The 19,996-nt window shown below is 35.6% G+C and overlaps 1 protein-coding gene across 1 annotated transcript in view; it reads left to right on the top strand.

Annotated features, from left to right (window-relative positions):
- Nucleotides 1-19,996, top strand: part of HLCS (holocarboxylase synthetase) — a 126,051-nt gene that overhangs the window by 52,085 nt on the left and 53,970 nt on the right. The window lies entirely within an intron of this gene.

The raw sequence follows: 19,996 nt of genomic DNA, 5'->3' as shown, positions 1-19,996 counted from the left end.
CTTTAGCTACTTTTATTTGAAACTACAGTAAAGATCTGAACACTGAACTACAACTAAGTGCAGTCTCATAAAATCTGAATTGTTCTCTGGACATGCCAGTTTCTCATTCTGAATACACAGGGAGAAGAGTATAATCAGATTTCTTAGAAACTCGAAGTTAGATCATGGCTTTCACTTTTAATTTTGCACATCTTGCTCTCTTTGCCCTTCTTAGAAAAAAAGAAGAGGTTGGATTTACAACAGTATGAGAGTTAAGATAGGAGCTAAGAAACTTACAGCATGTCTCTTTAAGGGAAGTTTAGACAGCACCTGTTCCGATGGTGTTAAGAATACATACATTGATTTTTGTTTGTTCTTATACTGCCAGTCAGAAGATAGTGATTTAATTTCAGAATAATTGCCTGATTGTTTCCAGAGCCAAAGAACTTTCACAGCTTGTGTAATTTCTAACTTCAGCAGTAAACTAAGAAAATCCCACAGAATCTGAATTCTTTACCTAAATCCCACTGGCCTAATTTATTTTCACTTATACTCCTAGTTAAAATATTTTAAGAATCTGTTTGTATTCAAACGAAGGCTTGCATTTATCACACCTCATATCATTTAGCCTAAAATGTCATGGCCTGTAGAATGGTGTGTTAAAAAAAAAAAAACAACCAACAAACCCAAACCCAAAAACAAACCCCAAAAAACCCTGAGGTTCCCCCACTGCAGTTTTGTGATCCCCAGGATTGCTGTAAAATTCTGTACCTCATGTTGCTTTCAAAAGAATTTACTGGCATTGTTCATGTTATTTAACTGTTAAATGTGGATGAACTTCCAAATGTTTTTCGTAAGCTTGAACCGACACTGTTTTTACTGATGATACTATCTTACATAAAAAAACCCAAAAGCATTTTAAAGGATTCTTTGCAAACACAAAGCTTTTATGGCATATTACATTAAGCAGTTGCAGAACACAACTATAAACTGTCCTATAGACATTTTTCATTTGATCTGTGTTTGAATGGATTGTCCGTCTGTCCATTCACAGAGGAAAATGAAGAGGCATACTGAAGAGAAAACAAGAGGAAAAAGAAAGTAGGGAAATGGAGGCTGAGACACAGGAAAGAGGAAGTAAAAATATGGCATTTGGGGGAAACAAATTGTATCTGTATTTACTGAATATTTTTTTAGCAAATACTCTAAAGGTAAAAAAGAGGGATGCAAGATTGCAGTGTTAATTGGGGAAAAATCTACATGTTGTCAGAGTGCTTAGCAAACTAATTACCGATCAAAAGCCCAATAAATACTCCCTTGTTTAAATGGCAAATTATCTACTGAAAAATAATTAACATAGTGTTTGGGTTTGATGGCTTACGAAGTCATAAAGACTGGTAACAACTCCACTTAAGCATGTAGTGATTCCATTTTTTACTTTTTTCTGTTTGAAAATTGGGGTGTATGAAGAAAGGGAAGCATTTTATTTTGCTGAGGCTAAATAATAATTTTTATTACAGTCATAACTGAATTTGCAAATTATGATGACCTGCTTTGCTTTCTTGTTCTTAGTCATCCTTTTAATCTTTCCTACCATCATCATAATTTTTTAATATCTAATCAGAATCCCACAAATTTATTTCATTTCATGCTTTTTAAAATGTGGCTTACAGCATATTATATTGTACTTTTTGGATATTGTGTAATTAATTAAACTGCATGTTACATGACATTAGAAAAGCTTCAGAATTCATTCTACCTGACTACATGTCTTCCATCTGTTAATTTACTGTCTCTACTCAAATCCTTGGATAGGCAGTTAAAGTTTCAAAATGCAGCTTCATTCAGCTATTTCTAAGCCCCTAAAACTTAATTGGTAGACCTAGATGGACTGTGGGCTTAGTGAAAGAGAACAACATATTTTTATACAGCTGCATCATCTTTCCGCTAACATATTTCACCCATATAATCAGTTGTTTTGTTTAAACCTAAGTCTTGATTTTCTCATATATCTAAAGGAGAAACTAATTTGGTCTTGCAAACTAGTTGATACTCAACCAGCTTCCTTTTAAGGATGTGTATTGCACAATATGACTGTTGCAGTGAAACTGAGATCTATGAACACTGAAGGAATAACATAAAGATAATGCTTTAGCGGCTAAAAATAATATTTCACTCTTCACTGGAGTAAACCAGGACTTGATGCCCTCAGAAGGAATAGTTGTTTGATATACTGGTGTAAATGCAGGTATCAGGGGTATCAAAGAGGCTTACAAGCTGTTGTAGAACTCTTTATCACTGGCATTGTCTCTGATGAAGTAGTGACCTTGTACCAAAAACCATTTTCTTTCCTTGTTGAATACAGATGCTCATCCTTCAGATGCTTCTCCTAGAAGAAGGAAACATTTTTCTATCTATTTTCTTCAGGTTTTTTTAACCTTTTTCCTCCAAGCTCTGTTTGTGCTACTAGCTTCTGAAACAGAAGTTTTGTCAAGATCATACATTTATGAAGTAATACAGAAGAATGCTTATATGATCTCAATAAGCCATCTGTCAGGCTTCTCTGAAAGAAGAAAATAGTTTAAAATACTGTTCACAGGTGCAGAAAAAAAAAGAAAGAATATTATCTTACAGCTTTTAAGATTCAAGACTGGAAATTAGATAAAGAGTTCTCACTCAAGTCTTGATTTATTAGCAAAAGTTAACATGTATACTTTATATGGAGTATGGTACCAGATGTGAAATATAAAAGAAATTGCTGGTGGCCACCTGCTTTAATGTACATTTAAAATGTGTGGTAGTTGATGTCATGTAGAATTTGATAGATAGAGAGAGAATAATTCTAAGTTAGTAGACCATGTCAGGTTAGCAAGGATCGATGCTTGTGAGATGTTTAATATTTTCCATCACAATTTATCAATCCTTTTGAAAAAAGAAAAGTGAAATAACCACCTTTTGCCAAGGTTTTTGAAAAGCAGCTGTGAGTGGCTTGGATATTTCTTGTGGTAGCAGGCACCACAGAATTTTTAACGAGAAGGTGTTGGAAAGTCAGTAGAGTGCTGTAACTCCAGCTTATTTGCCTGTTGTTTTGTTTCTGTTGTAGCATCAGCATTCTGCTACCATTCAGTTGTTACTTTTATGTGGCTTTCTTTGGAACTAAGTGGAGATTTCTTCTTCTGGGGCATGTTTTCTCCATCAGAATACTGACAATGTGCTGACAGACAGAAGATGCCCTTGCATGTCACAGTGCCAGCGTGCTGTGAAGCCTCAAGCAGGAAAGAATCCTTATCCCAAGAGGCTTCTTGCTTCTAAGAAGTAATGTCAATTAAAGATTCTTGGTGTAGCTCGTTGAAATGCCTACTATATGGAAACATTCAACCTAGCAAACTACAGTCAAGCACAGAATATCATCTTTGCTAGTAGATTTAACTGACTATGCTAATCTTGTCCCTAGAAATTGAAGTTTGTTTTGATTAACTCAGATTTCCAGACCCTTGTCCTGTAGCCACAGAGCTGGAAATTGATTATAGAGTATGTTGTCATAGGTATTTCACTGCATACCATGTTCCTGAGGGGTATTTTAACCGTTCTGATGGAGCAAGATGAGGAATTACTCAACAGTCAAACATGGCCTTCACACCACCATAAATGGTATTAAAACATGGTCTTAATTTGATCTAGTAACTTATCTAAGCAATTATAACTTTAAGTATACAAACCATATTAAAATCTTCTAGGCAAATTTATTCTATTTGTTAACCTCTGTAATAGTCAAGAATTGCAAATTCATGTTTATCTTTTGGGGATAATAAAAAGATTTCTGCTTATATTATGTTTATTTCTATTTCTAGTAATTTTCTCAGATGTTTCCAGTATTGTCCTGTTATCAGTAATTTTTATTTCCTTATTTTTTCACTGTTGGTTTGATTTTGTTTGAGATGGTTAACTCACTGTTACTCTAATTTAATTAATTAGTATCAATTATTTAAAATAGAAATGGCAGACCTCATGTCTGTCTTTTTTTTCAAATGTGATTTCATGTTATAATAATTCTGATAGTTGCTGGCTGATAAGTTAAAAAATAAATTAGGAGAAATCAGTCTTATTTCAATTAGGAACTCAGATATTGACTTGGTATATGCTGGAAAAAAAATTGTTTTGGTAAACTGTATTGAATTTAGCTTTTCCTATGCTTTGTTGTCTTAAAACTCTTCGTCGGTCTGCTTTAAATCCTGCAGTTCTGAACATGGTTTGGAAATGAGTAAGTTGTAATGATTAAATACTTTGAAAAGAGTGAGTAATACTTGAAATCTCCCCTTCCCTTTTTCTGTGTCAGCTGACTTGAAATGTGTAAATTACACATATTTCTGATGTGTGTCATCAGGAATTTGCATGCTACCTTTTCTGTTATTTTTCATCTGCTTGTTCTTCCTAAAACCAGTTAAGACGTTGTTATGCTAGAGAATGGATTGAAACTTCTGACTGTTTTCACAGGATGACTAAAGAGTAGTATCAAGTATGAAATTCAGCACAATTCCACCTTCTCTTTCACTAACAACATAATTCAAAAAAAGTAAAACAAAAAGGAAGGAATGAACTCATGAAATTGAACTGTTTTCAGCTATGGGATGCAGAATTTTTTATTTATTTTTTTTTTTTCCCTGCAGGAATAAGAGTAGACAAAAAGAGGTAGCCATAAATGTCTTGCTGGGACATCTGCAAGAATAGGTGTAACACACTGTATACCTAATTCTAATTGATAGTATTCTGCAAGACTGACCAGCAAATTCAACCCAGAATTCTATGGAAACCTGCTAGTAAAGGGAGCCAAGAAACCATTACTCAATATAAAGATTTTAGATAAAAGTCAGGTTTTTGGGAGGAGGGTAGAAGGAAGAGGGAAGAATAAGTAAATTTGGAGTAAAATTGAAGATTTATTTTTTATGAAGTCCAGGCCGATCAATAAGCAGGTCCAGTTACTTGTTGGCTATAACATAATTTACTCTTGGAGAATGTCTGCAGGTCATCATTAGCTCCATGCTGAGGGTATATTACTGTTCCAGACTCTTCTGGGTTTTATTTCAACGGGGCGTGGACATAGAAAGTATGGTAGGTGTTTTGGGGAGTGCAGATAATTGGAACATTAGGATTCTACCAGATAACCTGTTTTTCATCTATTAAACTTTTTGGAGGTTTCAGCATTTAGTGGTCATCAGAACAGATAATATTTAGTCATTGAGAAATTTTATTTGACCAGTACTGAAGAACAACTGGATAGAAACTTTAGCCCTTTACCTGTGAAGGAGTAAATACTCTTCAGTTGGCTGAAGCTGTAATACAGGGTGTTCATGACAACAGAATTGTATTGGTTTAGAGGGAAAATGGTAATTTGCTATAAGGCATTAGCTTAATAAACTGCTGTGCCAACAGGAGAGGTTAAGACAGGTGAAAATGTTCTACTTTGATGTTTTGCCAAGTTAAGCAGTGAAATATTGTGTACATGAACCAAGTGAAATGGAATGCTTTCTACTTGGATTTGAAACCAAAAATGCCAGTGAGTAAGTGATAATTCATAAGTGGTAGAGTGTAACAGTAGATAAGTAACCTTCCTTCCCAGCTTCCTCTCCCACTGAGGAAAAATTGCTGAGCAAAAGTCTGAAGTACTGTTTATTTTAACACTGGGAAACACTTATTACTTCAAATATTTGCCTGCTTGTATATCATATCTATTATACCAGATGTGCCACATACAAATTAGACATGGCTCATGAAGTGTGGTAACCCTAGATTTTTCAAGATTTCGGATGTAAATTTTCCTTTTATTTAACTGTTCTTTACCTCCTGTCAGGAAGGCTTTCTAGTGATGGAGGGTTATAGCTTTTTAATTAAAATCCTCAGCAGAATTCTTCCTGTACTTTAAACACACACTTTATTCAGTTATTAAAAAGCTTTAGATGGTGTTAAAACAAGAAATGTAGAAATGAAGCTTAAATTTACTGGATCTGGAACCAGGTTCTATTAATTGCTTGGCTAGATCTGCAACTGCATTTATCTAGTACCTATCAAAATCTTCTTGGAAATAGCGAAATTTTTTTTACAGTGATGGTAACTATACAAGGAGAGCCTAAGCTAAATTCAGATTATAATGTACTAGATCAGAGATGAATAAAATATAAAAAGTAACACCAAGAGTCAAGCTATGCTATGATTTCTTTTTCACTTTTCCTTATACTGTGGATCATTCAGATTAACATTTTATGCATATGTTTGTGTTACAATCTAATGGACGCTGGCACAGGAGACTTCACATGTGAATTTGGTTGAAGAGAAAGCTGGGGTTGATTTTTGTTGGGGGTTTTGGGTTTTTTTTGGGTTTTTTTGTTTTTTTACGACAGTGCTCCAGACACCCTACTCTACTCTTGACAGAAGAGATGCCAGGCAGCTTTTCAGGCTAGCCAGCAGGGACTGCTTGCCCATTCTAGCTGGTGCTGTGAAGTCAGCTGGCAGTCACATCCAGTACAACACGGTGACAGAAATGAACTGCTCTTCAGTAAACTGAACAGAATCATTAAACACCAAATTCCAAAAAATCATGTTGTGAATGTCTTACAAGCTTCAACCATGTAACAGTTTAAAAAGCTAAATTGTGAAGGTTGTGTATTATAAACTGTACTTTAATTTAAAAAAAAAAAAAAAAAGTCACAACCTTTGATTATTTTGTTTTCAATCTGTCATGTACTTCAGTATTTCTAAAGGTCTTTTTTTATTGTGTGATATTAATATCATCAAGGGAACGAGCTGTAAGGCAGAAGTATTTGCCTAGTCTGTGTTTTCAGTTTTATGTGTTCTAGTAAATCTGAGGTGCTTCGTTCTGGTTTTCAGGTTTCAAAATACATTAACCATCTCTCCATCTTATGCAGTGGCTCATACCCACCTCATTACAAGAAGGGTAGGAATATGATCCCTAGATGTGGTTTTTCCTAAGTAGGTGATTATTGGTGTGTATGCCATTTGTGTGTAGATTTCTGCACTGGACCATATTACATAGTGTATTAGGTCTTCCTAGCATTAGTTACATTTACATGTAGATTTTTTTCTGTGTGAACACATTCTGGAGGGTGGTTTTGAAACACTGATATTCGTGTTACTAGAATATGTGTGGTGTCTGCATTATTTGCCAGTAATTCGAGTTGGATTTGGTTTCAGAAAATGTAAGCTAGTTTTATGTCCACTCTGATTTTACCTACGTCTGTTTTAAAGCACCAGCTGTATGGCAGATGCTCACATTAAGGTTTTGTGTTTCAAGCAGAATCAAGAAATTCTCAGGATACCTTATTTGCTTCTACTACAGATTTTTCTCTTTCAGATTCAGTCAATCCGTAATGATGAGTATATAACTGTTTCAGTCTTTTGTCAAAATCTACTGACTAGAACCTGTTTCTGTCCTTAAACTTCTCCTCTGTATGGCTTCTCTTCTGCCATGTCATACTCACCATACCCAACTGGTGAGTATGATCTACACTGGAAAAGAAATTCTCTACTACTTGTTCATCTCTATCAACTCAAAATTTTGTCACTACCTGCAGGAAATGATGGTATATTTATGTTTTGTTTTGCTCTTCACTATATCCATGTCCTTAGTTCTTTTTTATCATTCACAAGTCCAGCCTACCATTTTTCAGTCTTGTGCAGCTTGTATAAGTAAGTGGCCTAACTGATCTGATCCTCTAAGAAGAGGCCCTTATCCTGGCCTTCTTGGAGAGTAGCTTCTTTCTTTGGTGACTCTGATCAATCCAGTTGGCTTTGCATTTTTTTGTTTCTGAAATTAGAATACCCTTGTCTTGCCCCCCCCCCCCCCCCCCCCCAACTGTATATTCTAATTTAAAGCCTTCATTTTAAGGTGGCACAACAGTTCTGTGTGTAAGTTAACACATAAATTAAGGCCAGAAATAGTACTAGCCACAAAGTACTTTGTATAATATTTTCTCTGCAGTATTCTTGCTGCTGTTTTGAGACTGACTTGCTCATGTTTTCACTTGCATGTAGAATCACGTAACTCTTTGTTGAGGCTTTGTGTGATTTTAAGGATACTTATAAAGTAGAACTTGGTACAGGAGTGGGGCTTAAATTTACCCATCATATTTATGCCATTTTCCAACTTTGTCTTTTTCTTTAGATCTACAGTTGTTTCCAGAAGGCTCAAGACCACAGAATGTGACTAAAATTTGACCTTCCCTAATGTGGGAATTTAACCGTCATGTGCTTCGTATTTTTGCTTCCAGAATAAAAAGCACTAGCCTTCTAAATATATTTATTTTCATTTTGTAGATATTATATTTTTAATAAATACACCTGATAGAAGAGTTTTCATTTAACGTGTACTCATATACACTTGAGTATATGGAATTTATTTGCAGTTGTGAGCTTTAATAAAGTAAGCATGTGAAGACTTCTAAAAGGAAGCAAGTCTAGTCCTTTATATGTAAAATTTTAATCTCATTTGGTATTTACTGTACTAAAGTGGTTTGGTGATGTTTTAAGGCACCCCTTTTCACCCATTCATTTATATGAGTAAGTTGATAAAAAATTTGTACTCCAATTTCTTTATGCTTGGGTTTTGGGCAGGTTTAGTCCTGTTCTGGAAACTAGCTAGAATACTTTTCAAGGATCTTCCCAAGCCCTTTTTTAACATGCAACTATTATGCTGTGTGTTTTCAGGGACAAATGACAACTGTACTGGAAAGTTGGATTATAACATATTTAAGAAAAAATGTAATTTTTTCCTCATTCTTCAGTTCTCATAACTCCATGCGTCTGTGGTTCACGAGGTTTATGATAGGCTAAAATTGAAAGATTTTTGTGGGAGCTCTTTCTTGTTGTGTTGACAGAACATAATTGAGAGAATGACTAAAACAACATTTCATTTCAACACTTAGGAGGATTTGAATTGTCAGGTTTCATTTTCAAAATTAGCTAAAAAAAATAAGTAAAATGAAATTTGCTTCTCAGCTTCTAAGTGATATCAGACGAGTTGCCTTCTTTGTGGGAGATTTTATAGCTGTATGTGTATTACAGAATGTTGAATGGAAGTTGCAAAATAAGCCTGAGCATAAATGCTTGTGGAAAGAAAATCTACTTCTTGCATAATATCGTATCACAGAAATGAAAAGGTAGAATGCCAACGGTACATCCTTTTACATTGAATGTAATGGTCCACAAGCATCTCTCTAAATTGTATTTATGTTGTTATGCTGCATGTGTTGAATAGGAATGCCATGAGAGATGTGGTCCCTCTGGAAACCAAAAGTTTATGTGAATGTGAAGGGAAGAGCTCTGCAGAGGGTGGTGAAAAATGGGTTGTATTGAGTTTTTCTTAATGGGACACATAGTACTTTCCAGACCTACAGTACAGTACTGTGGATTCTACAAAATAGCACAGAGAGGATGTAAAACAGATGATTTTTGATTTGTAATGTACGAGATTTCTAATTAGTTGCACTTAAGTGACTACAAGAGGATAGCGGCTCTGTTGATATAAAAGAAATACTTGTGTCATGCACAACAGAAGCATGAGCAAGAAGAAAGCTTTGGAAGCTCAGCTAGGAATACAAACTGCACCCTTTGACCTAGTCCCCATGTAATTGAAGTGGGTTTTTTGGTAACAGGTTCTAATTTACTTCCACGGCAGTGTTGCAAAAAATTGCTGCTACTGGAACTGTTTCTGCAGTCCTTCTATATGGTTTTGTTGGCAATAAATGAAGCTTTCTCAAAGTATAATATAAATGTATCTTTGGTCATTCCAAGTATCTTTTAAAATGTAGAACATTAGTAGGTCAGGTTTCATCAGCTTTAAAATACCGGTCAGAAATTATCCCCCGAATACCTCATGCATCAAGTCAGGCAAGACAACGCTTTGGACATACTACTGAAGAAAAGGGTAACAGGTCTTCCAGGAAACTCTCTGGGCATTGTGAAATGTGCCTGAAATTTTTATACCTTGTCACAATATCCCCTGAAATGTGGTCAAATAGCAGTGATGCCTAGAATTAGGCAGCAGCTACCGTACTTCTGGCAAGTGTAGCTTCCAGCTCTACTTGGATACATCTCTACACATACGCAACTGCTACATAAAATAGATGTCTCTGGAGGCCCAAGTTTCAGAGACTATAGTTTGTAGTCTGGTAAAGGTTGCCATTCGTTATGTTTGTATTACAGCTTCTGCCAAGTACTTATGACAGAATTATGGAAGTATGAAGTGCTTAAACAGAGACCTTGAGAAATAATTCCTCGGAGGAAACAATATTTCCTTACTGTGGTTAGGTGACTGGATAACTATAGACCACTGTTTCATTTGCACTGTGCCGGTTCATGTGGGTGGTTCATTGGTTTGTTTTGCTAGGGATGCAATATTTCCTTTTCAGGCACTTCTATTCCCGATAGATAATTTAAACGTTGATGTGTGATAGCTCTTGCTCATTTACTGTGACATGAACACTAAATGTCCTTTTTCAGAATGAATGTCACAGATTAGGACCACCATTCTGAAGTACTGCCCAGTGAAAAATTGCAGATTGCCAAAGAAGCAACCTGTCTAGTTCTCTGGGAAAACGCAGCTAACTGAACAGGAAAGTCTTTTATCTGTCAGATACAACAAGCATGCCTTTTTTGTAGGTACATACATAGAACTGACATTGATGAAGTTGTGTGTGAGAAGAGCTAATGCTGAGAAATTCAGCTTCCCTAAGAAAGTAGATGATCAGCCATTTCAGGAGGTGTGATGAACAGCTAGCTGCACTCCCAGTTCAGACTGGTGTAATTAAAATTCTGTTTTCATGATCTTAATTTGTGTTTCTCAGCAGAAGGTTGTGTTCTGTTTGGAAGGTGTCCCCTTGCTGATTCTTTTGCAACAGAGATTTCTGGCCTGTATTTTCAGTTCAGTTGTTTGAACAGCTAGTCTTTGCATGAGCTTCTGCAAGTGTTTGTGTTCCTGGCTGGGAGTCCAGCTGATAAGCTACAGAGACTTCTGCCTGTTTGAGTTTGTCAGCCTCGACAAGAGTAAAATTTTCAGATGTTGAGAACTCAGTTATCTTGTTCTCAGATGAGTTTGTTCGGGAAACTTGAACTAGATCTTGAACAGCCATCTAATAGATGTGAGGGTGAAGGACTCTGTGCTCTATATGGGAGATGGAAATGAGGGACTGTGTGTGTTGTGTATGTGGGGGAAAGCCCATTTCTCCAGCATTCACAAATGTGTGTGATTGTTCCAGCACCATAGTTTTAGCTGTCATTTGTATCTCTCATGATTGTGATTTGGTGCAAAGGATTGTGTATTGACAATAGAACTTTGCCTTACTTATATTATTTCCAGATAACTCATAGTTGTGAAGTTTTATTCAAGAAGCTGCCACTCTTGAAACCATATAATAAGCAGAGGACCAGAGCTGTCAAGATGATTTGTTTACTGGGATTAGAGCCATGCTATGTTAAAATAACAGTGTTATGATAAAAGTCAATAGCATTTTCTTTAAATGTCTCAGTAAGCTGCATGAAACTTGGTAGCTGTGTAGGTGACAGTAGCAGATAAGTTAGCAATTTTAAAATTCAGTCACTTTATTTCAAAAATTTGAAACAGAACAAATATGTATTATTCCTTTATGGTGGACCCCTGTTTTAAAATCTGTTGATTTAGTTCATATTAAATGTATGCTGATGCAAATGATGCCCTACTGACATTAGAGGAGAGAAGGGCGGGGGGAGATAAAAAAGAACCAGTGATTTCAAACACATTTATAAGAACAAGAGAAGAGCAAATAAAAAGATTCATGCTAAGTCAAAATACCAACATGAAGGAATGCTTTATCTGGCATAAGGTAGGTGTACAGTGAAGTCAGTCTGCATATGAAGCTTGTATAGATTCTCTGAACTAGTTTCAAACCACCATATGCAACCTGGTTAAGCCTGGATTCCTAACCTGAGTTAGCTCGAGTATTGTGCTTTGCTGCCCTTCTAATTATTTACAGATACTTGAGCTCACTAGGGAAAGGAAGTTTGGGAATCCCAGATGAATCTCAATTGCTGTTCTTAGCTTGCAGTGCACGTGAAGTCTTGGAGTACTGACTGCATCAGCTGTATGGATGTGACTTGTTTCTAGGAAATTCATACACTGCAAAAGAAATCTAAAAGCTCTACCTAGCAATGATAGTTACTGACAGCCTGGTCAGTAATGCCAAGGATATTTTTCCTAATTCTAAACAGATGCCTTCCTTTCTGTCTTGTCTTTAAGCATAGCTTTCCTAAAGTGGAACCTAACAGTACATTAATTTTAACATTAAATGTTCAAGTTGCCCTTTCGAATAATTGGATGGGTGAACCTATATGCTTCTGCAAAAACTTTTTTCTACTTAGAGATTGAGAGGCAAAGAAAATCCCACAGATTTCACTGGGTTTAGGTTCTGTTTTAGCTTTGTAAATCACACTTAGGAATGCAGTTTCAAACCTGCAAAAGATAATAGGGGAATAGCAAAATCCAAAGTATGGAAGATTTTAACTTTAGAAAGTAGTTTTGTGTATGCAGTAGTGTATACACTACACTTGTTAAAACAAGAGGTTACATAAATATTTGAGTTTTTAAAGATCTATTGCAGTCTTTTTTAAAACTAAATGTTTTATTATCCAAATTTGTGTATGATATCTTATTTCAGGAGTGATATTAAGTATGTAAATGGCAGAAATGTGGATTTGTCACATAAGTAGTCATGGTTCTCTCTTGTTTCTTCCTTGGTAAATCCAGCCTTGCCAGGAGACGAGGCCAGATTATTTTTGTGTTATAGAAATCGTTCCAAAACAAACCCTCTCTGTAGTTACATTATCCTTCATTGTAAGGAACATGTTTGGCTTACATACTGCTGACATCTGCCAAATGTTTCTTTACCAAGTGTTTAGTGTAATTTGCAGTGAGCTGGTGAATACTTAATGGTCTTTGTACAACTTCATCTTTTATGTCCTCCTCAGCTAAAGCAAATACTTTCATCATCAGTGTTACCTTTGTGCTGGTTTTTTGCTAGTTAGATCCTTGCATTTCCCACACCCAGTTTCTTTAGGATTTCTGGGATATGCTTTTTTTACTTAGTGGTCCTGAATATATCCAGTATCCTTATATCCAATGAATAGAAGTGGCATAATGAAGGGACACATTTTTCATTTAAGTCCTAATAAAATGTAAGGATTTTACCTTCTTTGGCATCCCATTTTCAGTTGCATAGGTGAAGTTGAATCAGTATTGAAATGGGAAATTTAAAATGTTGGTGGAAGTGGTAATGATAGCTTTTCTTCTCTTTTAAGTCTTTATGTGTAGGTGCTCCTAGTTCTGTTTTTATTAGGAAATGTTATTCTTTTCCCTCTCTTCTTCCTTCTTCCGCACTTCCCCAGGCAAGAAAAAATATCCTGATCAGTACAGTAAAGGTTAGGCCACTGAAATTAGCTTTACACTGTGAATCCAAGCCATTTTTTAAATAGTTTGAATTCAGACTGAAAGGTTGGAGGTGGGGTAATTTATGTCACTGAACTTTTCCCTTTCTGGTGTGAAATGTACCTGGAGTCTCTGGAATTGCCGCAATGGGGTTGTGGATTTTTAAAAACGGAGAATAATGTTAACTCTATTACCTACTTAGTCTTAAGTATATCATTAAGGACATTCTGCTCAACTGAATTTAACTTGAAGGTAAAACCACAGGAATTAAAAAATCTTAGTTTACAGATTATCAGTGCAATCTCCAGACTCCTCAGCCCTACAAAATTAAGCTACCCACTTTCCTCTACATGAAATAAAGAAATCCGCAGTCCATTTAGATTCTTCTTAATGCTAGCTGAAGGAAAAATGACTTGGAAAAAATTTTGTAAGACATTGAAAATATCCTTTCTAGTAAGTCACAGAGAAGATGGATAGGGTGATAAGTTTTTAAAGCAGGCAATATTGGGCCAAGCTGAGTAAAGACAAGTCTTTATTGATGGGAATGTTTTCTGAAAGCTCTGATGTTTGCTTTCAGATTTAGCTGTTGTTTGGACAAGAAGGACTCATATTACTTTTTCAGATCTATATGAGCACAGCCTCAAGGTTGCAGATATAAAGAACTTTTACAAATTTTATACTTTCATCTATATTATACTTATTTTTAATAATTTCAACTGTGTACTAGTACTACTGATAGTAGAAGGTGGTGGTTAGTGTTTATTTCCTAAACTGGGTTTGCTGGAAAATGTGCAGCAAAGCACTTAAAGTAGAATCTTCCTCACATTTAGTGCAAGCCACAAAATTCTGAAGCTTTCAAATGCAATTTAACTATAGAATCATTAATTTTCCTGTAGTGAATTATAACAGGTAGTAATAGTATTTTTAAATTGCTTATAACATTTTTTACAAAATACTTAATTTTGCTTTTTAATAGATCAACACTTTCCGTGACATTTATGAACTTTATTATAAGGATGCAGGCTGTGGTTTTAACGGTGACGGGTCTCTACATCCCAGCATTTTTCCTCTTCTTCATGAATGTCTCCTCTATGTTAAAATTTTTAAGGTTTGTGTAATACAAAGATTTTTTTCTCCGTGTATGACCAATATAGTTCCCAGAAGAAAACAGGTTCTTGAGAATGTAGCTGAGTTGGTTCGGGAAGCCTTTCAGCTGCAGGTTGCTATTCACATTTGGGCCCTTTTCACAGAACATCCAACTATTGCAGATCTGGTTTAGTGCAAAGTCACCTGGTTAGTTCAGGCCATAACTCAAGATGGCAAGTTCATTGGATGTCTTCTCAAAGAACGATCTTGAAAACTCCTGTGCAAGTTAGCATTCCTGAATTTTGGACTGCTGATTAACAGCTGCAACGAAAATAGTGTAGCTCCTTACCAGTGTTCCTGGGACTATGGTCAGGGGGTGATGTCTTGAGCAGTTAGCAGAAAACAGTGTTACTGGGTTGTTCCAGTTTGAGAAAGACTGATGAAGAGTATTTCCAATCAATAACATGTTTTAGACCTACTAAACATGTGTTCTTGTTCTGGTACTTAAAGGGGCTACTGACTCCAGTTGTTAAGGATAATTTGCATATTGTAACCATGCATTGTAATCAAATCTCATTTGTCTTTGGTCCAACAAATGAATATTTCCTCACAAGATTCGTAATTGGTGTTTTAAAAGTAAAATCAATCATTTCTATATAATTGCCCAATTTATAGCCTTTCCTTTACCTTGTGCTTTGCCTCATAGCACCATGGCAGTGTGCTGTAGGTAGAAAGGAAAAAGAGGAAGGAAAATGGGTTATTTGGTGAAGCATAGGGCATGCGATTGTTGTTTGTTGTTGTATGAAATCACAATCAAAATTGACACAAGTTGCTATTAAACTCTATTTCCTGTGTTAAAAAAAATCAGTATTAGCTAAAAAGAAACCTGCAGCAGTAGATTTGCACATAGACCTTAATGAGCCCAATTGACCTTCTGTGCTGTATTTACAATTGCCTTAAAATTGTAAGCAGATGTTTGAAAAACTTTTGTTAATAGGTCCCTAACATCTGTTTCACCAATGATATTGCCCACCAAAGCAGTTGTAATTAGTGGAGCACCTAGTGCATGCATCTTTTTCTTATTGGTGCAGATGATCATATTTCTCCCTCAGGTATTAAAGTAAAATCTTATTGGCACTTTTGTTTTAATAAATTCTACAACATTTCTTTTGTAAAGAGTTTTTTCACCAAATGCGGAGTAATGAAATCGTTTTTCCCTGTGAAGTCTTAAAAAATGCAGTACAGTACTGATACATCCACTAACACTAGACAAAATGCAGTGGATGGTGAAAAAATAGAATATGAAATACTGTGTGCAGTTGATACTTTTGATAGCATATGTCCATTTGTGCTGCTCATATGCATGATAGAATGTGTGTTTCAAGTGGAAAAAAGGAAAAATGAAAGGAATAAAATCTTAAACTCTGCTGCAGAAAAAGCCAGTGTCATTTGCCCATTAAAGTTCTTTTATATGACATAGTTTCCATTTATGTGAGAACACAAAAACCTGTCTGCTTGTTCAGTTTATATAGCACTCCTTTCAAAGAAATTGTTATGACAGTCTGTAAGGGTAAAGGTTCAGCTTTAACCTTGTGTTGGTTGCCAGCCTTCATAGTTCTGACGGCTTCATTTTTTTAAATAAACTACAATTTGAAAGTTATTCTTTAACTCCTATTTTATAAAATGTAATATGGAAAATGCAACTGGGGGGGAGCTGTGCAAAGCTGCCAGTAAAGTTTCCACTCCAGTTGTTTCCATGTGGACTTCATTGGAGATAAGTCACTGACAGAGGAATAGCCCCTCTTCCAAAGTGAAGAATCTTTTTGGAAATGTTCTGCTAGTTCCCAAAGCAGCTGCTAGCCTTTACAAAGTACAGGAGCTTTCTACAACATCCCCTGTGTCTTTTCAAACCTGTGAAATGAAGACTGCGTTATGCATCAATTGAAGTTTGTCTGAATAAAATGGATTTTAGCTATGTCATTTGGACAATACCGTAAGTACAGGCTGTATAGGATTGTAAACCTCCCTTCCTGAGAGTAAGGGAGGCAGGAATTTTAGGAAAGGGGGTTCTTATGAAGTGTCACATCCCCTGATGATGCTGTGGTTGAATTGTGGAATATAACTTGAGGTGCAGGACTGCGTTATTACAGAGGTATGCCCGAGTGTCTTTTGCTAGCTTACCTGTATGTTAACTTCGTGCTTAGATCAACATTATCAAAGTTGTCGAGGCACTAGTCTTGTTCATACCGAAGCTATATTGCTAAGAAGTATTATTGTGACCGTGATTTTCTATGGTTATAAGGAGCAGAAATATTAGTAGAGAGAGACTTTTTAGACAGCTACAGAAAAAGATTTGGGTCTCACAGACCCACAATACGTGGTGATTTCTACCAGATGGAGAAGGAGTCTGGGATCTTGTTGCCTTTTCCATCCAAGGAAATATACAGGGCTGTCATTAATGATGGTCCTTTACTTTTCAGTTTGTGTTATGGGTTTCTGGATTGAAAAAAAAAAAAAAAAAGGAACATTTTACATCTTCCCTTCCCTGTAGTCTTTGTTCACATAACAAATTAAGACAAGAGTACAAGAATGTGTTACCTATTTTCTGCTAACAACACCATTCTCAAGAATGTTCCAGTGTGTCCAGTGTGGAGTTTTTTACAAAAGCTCATTTTCCACAAGAAAATTTTCTAAGCTCAGTTTCTGTAATGACTGAGCAGATGTAGTTTTTTAAAGAACTTGAATAATCTCTCAAGTCCTGTTTTCCTTCCAAGGACGAAATCAAAACCAGGTTATTTCCTATTCTTTATGTGGACCTGAAATCATGTGGATAGTAATGAAACAGGTTTTCTCTCAAGATGCCAAAAAGAAACATACTTGACTTATCGCAAGAGAGACATTTGTTCATTGTTTATATAGACAAATGTAAAAATACAGAACATGGTTATGAAAACCAGCTGATACACAGAGGCACTTCTGCAAACCACTTCTTTTTTTATGTGGTGAAGATCCTTTCGTTGATGCTTAGAGTTATGAAATGGAGGAGCTGCACGTAAGTAATTTCCAATGTCTCTCCTTTGTAATTAAAATATCTTTTCAAAATAAGCAGTAGAGTTAGTACTCTATAGGTAAATGATATGTGCAGTTCAGCTTCTGAAACATTTTTTTCATTGTTTCATTGGAAAAAGCCTCGCTTTTTACTTGCTTGGTTTTGTCAGCCTTCTGTTTTGAAGTAAGCTAATCTAAATTTAATCAAAATTGTCAAGTAAAAAATTTTATACCTAAAATAAGACTAGAAATATTTTTATTGTGAAAACACCAATGATCTTTTGCCAAGTTTAAATTGATGATTAGGTAGTGCTTCTTAGCTTTTAGACGTCGCCTTTAAGGGGGAAAGATGTATGGATGTGCCCAGTGGGTATAGGAGACTAAATCCTCAGTAAATTCAGACTTACTCATAGGAATTATTGGGAAACTGTTTTGCAGTTGGTATTTTGCATTCAGTTGAGTGTCCTTGGCACCTGTGACTTTGTAATGGAACTCATTCTGAATGTCAGTCTTCTGTAGAGATCATCAGATTTTAAAACAATGAACACACAGAAATATCCTTTTCACTTTTCCCTTCTCCCTGTGAATATTTAACTCATTTGATAGATACTATCACTATGTGATCACACTCCATATATGTACCAGATTGTAATTCAAAAATTGCACATTTTTTTCTTGATGTGAACAAATACATAAAATCTTCTAGATACCCTTTAGATCAAATATTTACCCATTCAACTTTTCCTCCATTAAACCTGAATGAGAATCAGATTTTTTTGTATTTAAGCTTTATTTTTTAGATTACAGATAAGTCATCTGAAATTATTCATGCTCTCAGACAGCTCATTGTTCAGCCTGAATAAACAGTGAGCACATAATCTGTGAACATTGTGTAGATCACTAAAGATTCCACCAGAGCCATTACATTTTTTTTTCCCCATGTCTAATTTCTGTGGACATTGAAGATGAATGTAACACATTTCTTATTTTAAGCAAAACCCATCAGTTGTCCTGTCTTTATCTTAAAATAATGGCAGTGTTCAGTCTACAGTTAGCAAGTGCTAAATCCATTTCGGCTGCAGCTTTTGAGCATTTACTTTATGCATTGTACTGTGCTAACTATTCTGCACTTTCTGACAGGAGCTACTTTAGTGATGTACATATTATTAAACCACTTCATTCTGGGATAATGCTACTTTTCCCTTTCTCCCTTTATGTTTTGCTGCCTTCTCCCTTCTCTGTCATTTAGCACTTGCGTAGGTAATGTGTAATGTTGATGCAGTTCCTGGGAAGGCCAGATAGTCGTGGGTCAGATTTTTTCCTCAAGGGCAAAGAAATTACCCACCTAGTTAATCTTGAACTATACTTGTACAATTCATTCCTTCACTTAGGAATTTTGGCAATGAGGAACAGCCAAAAAAACCCCACAAACCAAAGCGAAAAACCAGACTAAGGTTAGGGTGGCTTTAAAGCTATTCCTATTCTTATTTGTCTGATAAGCAACATGCTGAGCCCTGGACATTTGGTTTTATTCTGAGTTACTGAAGTTTGAAAAATATTGCAAGGCTTTTTACCAAATCGGAGGTGTTGGTAATACTGTAGTACATCCTGATGAAGGCATCAGTGTACCAATGCATTTACATGTTCTTATAGTCAAATGGTCTGCATAAGGAAAACCAGATAAGCTACCTGGAGAAAACATGTATTCATTCTTCAGAAACATTTTCTTGTTGCAAAGCTTTTTGGGATGAAGATGGGCTCAAGTCCCATTGCATCAACTTTCCTTTATAGATTTATAAATACATCAAATCAGGTGACATGAACTAATAACCTGAACTTTCTTTTCCTCCAAAGTCAAAAATAAAAGACGTTATTTTCAAGAGTTGGGAGACGATGAAGTACATCAATAAGCAGTGTGTATGTATTATAGCTAAAGATGAGTTTTTTGGGGAGAAAACCTATTTTTTTATCAAATTTATATATTGCTTAAAATAAAAAAAAAAAAAAAAAAAGGAAATCCTGTAGAGGGAATAACCAGCAATTTTGAGTGTACAGAGTAGAAAGTCTGAATGTATAGAATTTCATGGTTTCATGTGGGCTGTATGGAAAACAGTAGCATTCATTATATAGTTTGACAAAATGTTCATGATTGCAGTTGACTTGCAAATTTCTCTAAAATTACACTTCTGTGAGAAAATAGCTCTTTCAATGTGTAAAAATTACCATTCGTTTCTTTAGTTTTGACCTCTGTTGATCTTACTAATTCATAGTTATTCTCATATGTTCTAGTTTTGCTGGGAGAAAAAATGGGACTTTAAAATATCTTATATTCTGTCAGAGATTTGGGGAGATTGTTTCAGAGAGTTATAGCAGCATCCATTAGCTAAGATTAGATTCAGTTCCAGTTTCTGTTAC

This window comes from Athene noctua, chromosome 1 (genome assembly GCF_965140245.1).
Source record: "Athene noctua chromosome 1, bAthNoc1.hap1.1, whole genome shotgun sequence".
NCBI classification, from domain to species: domain Eukaryota; kingdom Metazoa; phylum Chordata; class Aves; order Strigiformes; family Strigidae; genus Athene; species Athene noctua.
The sequence above is the reverse complement of the archived record's forward strand: the minus strand, read 5'-3'. Positions and strand labels throughout refer to the sequence as shown.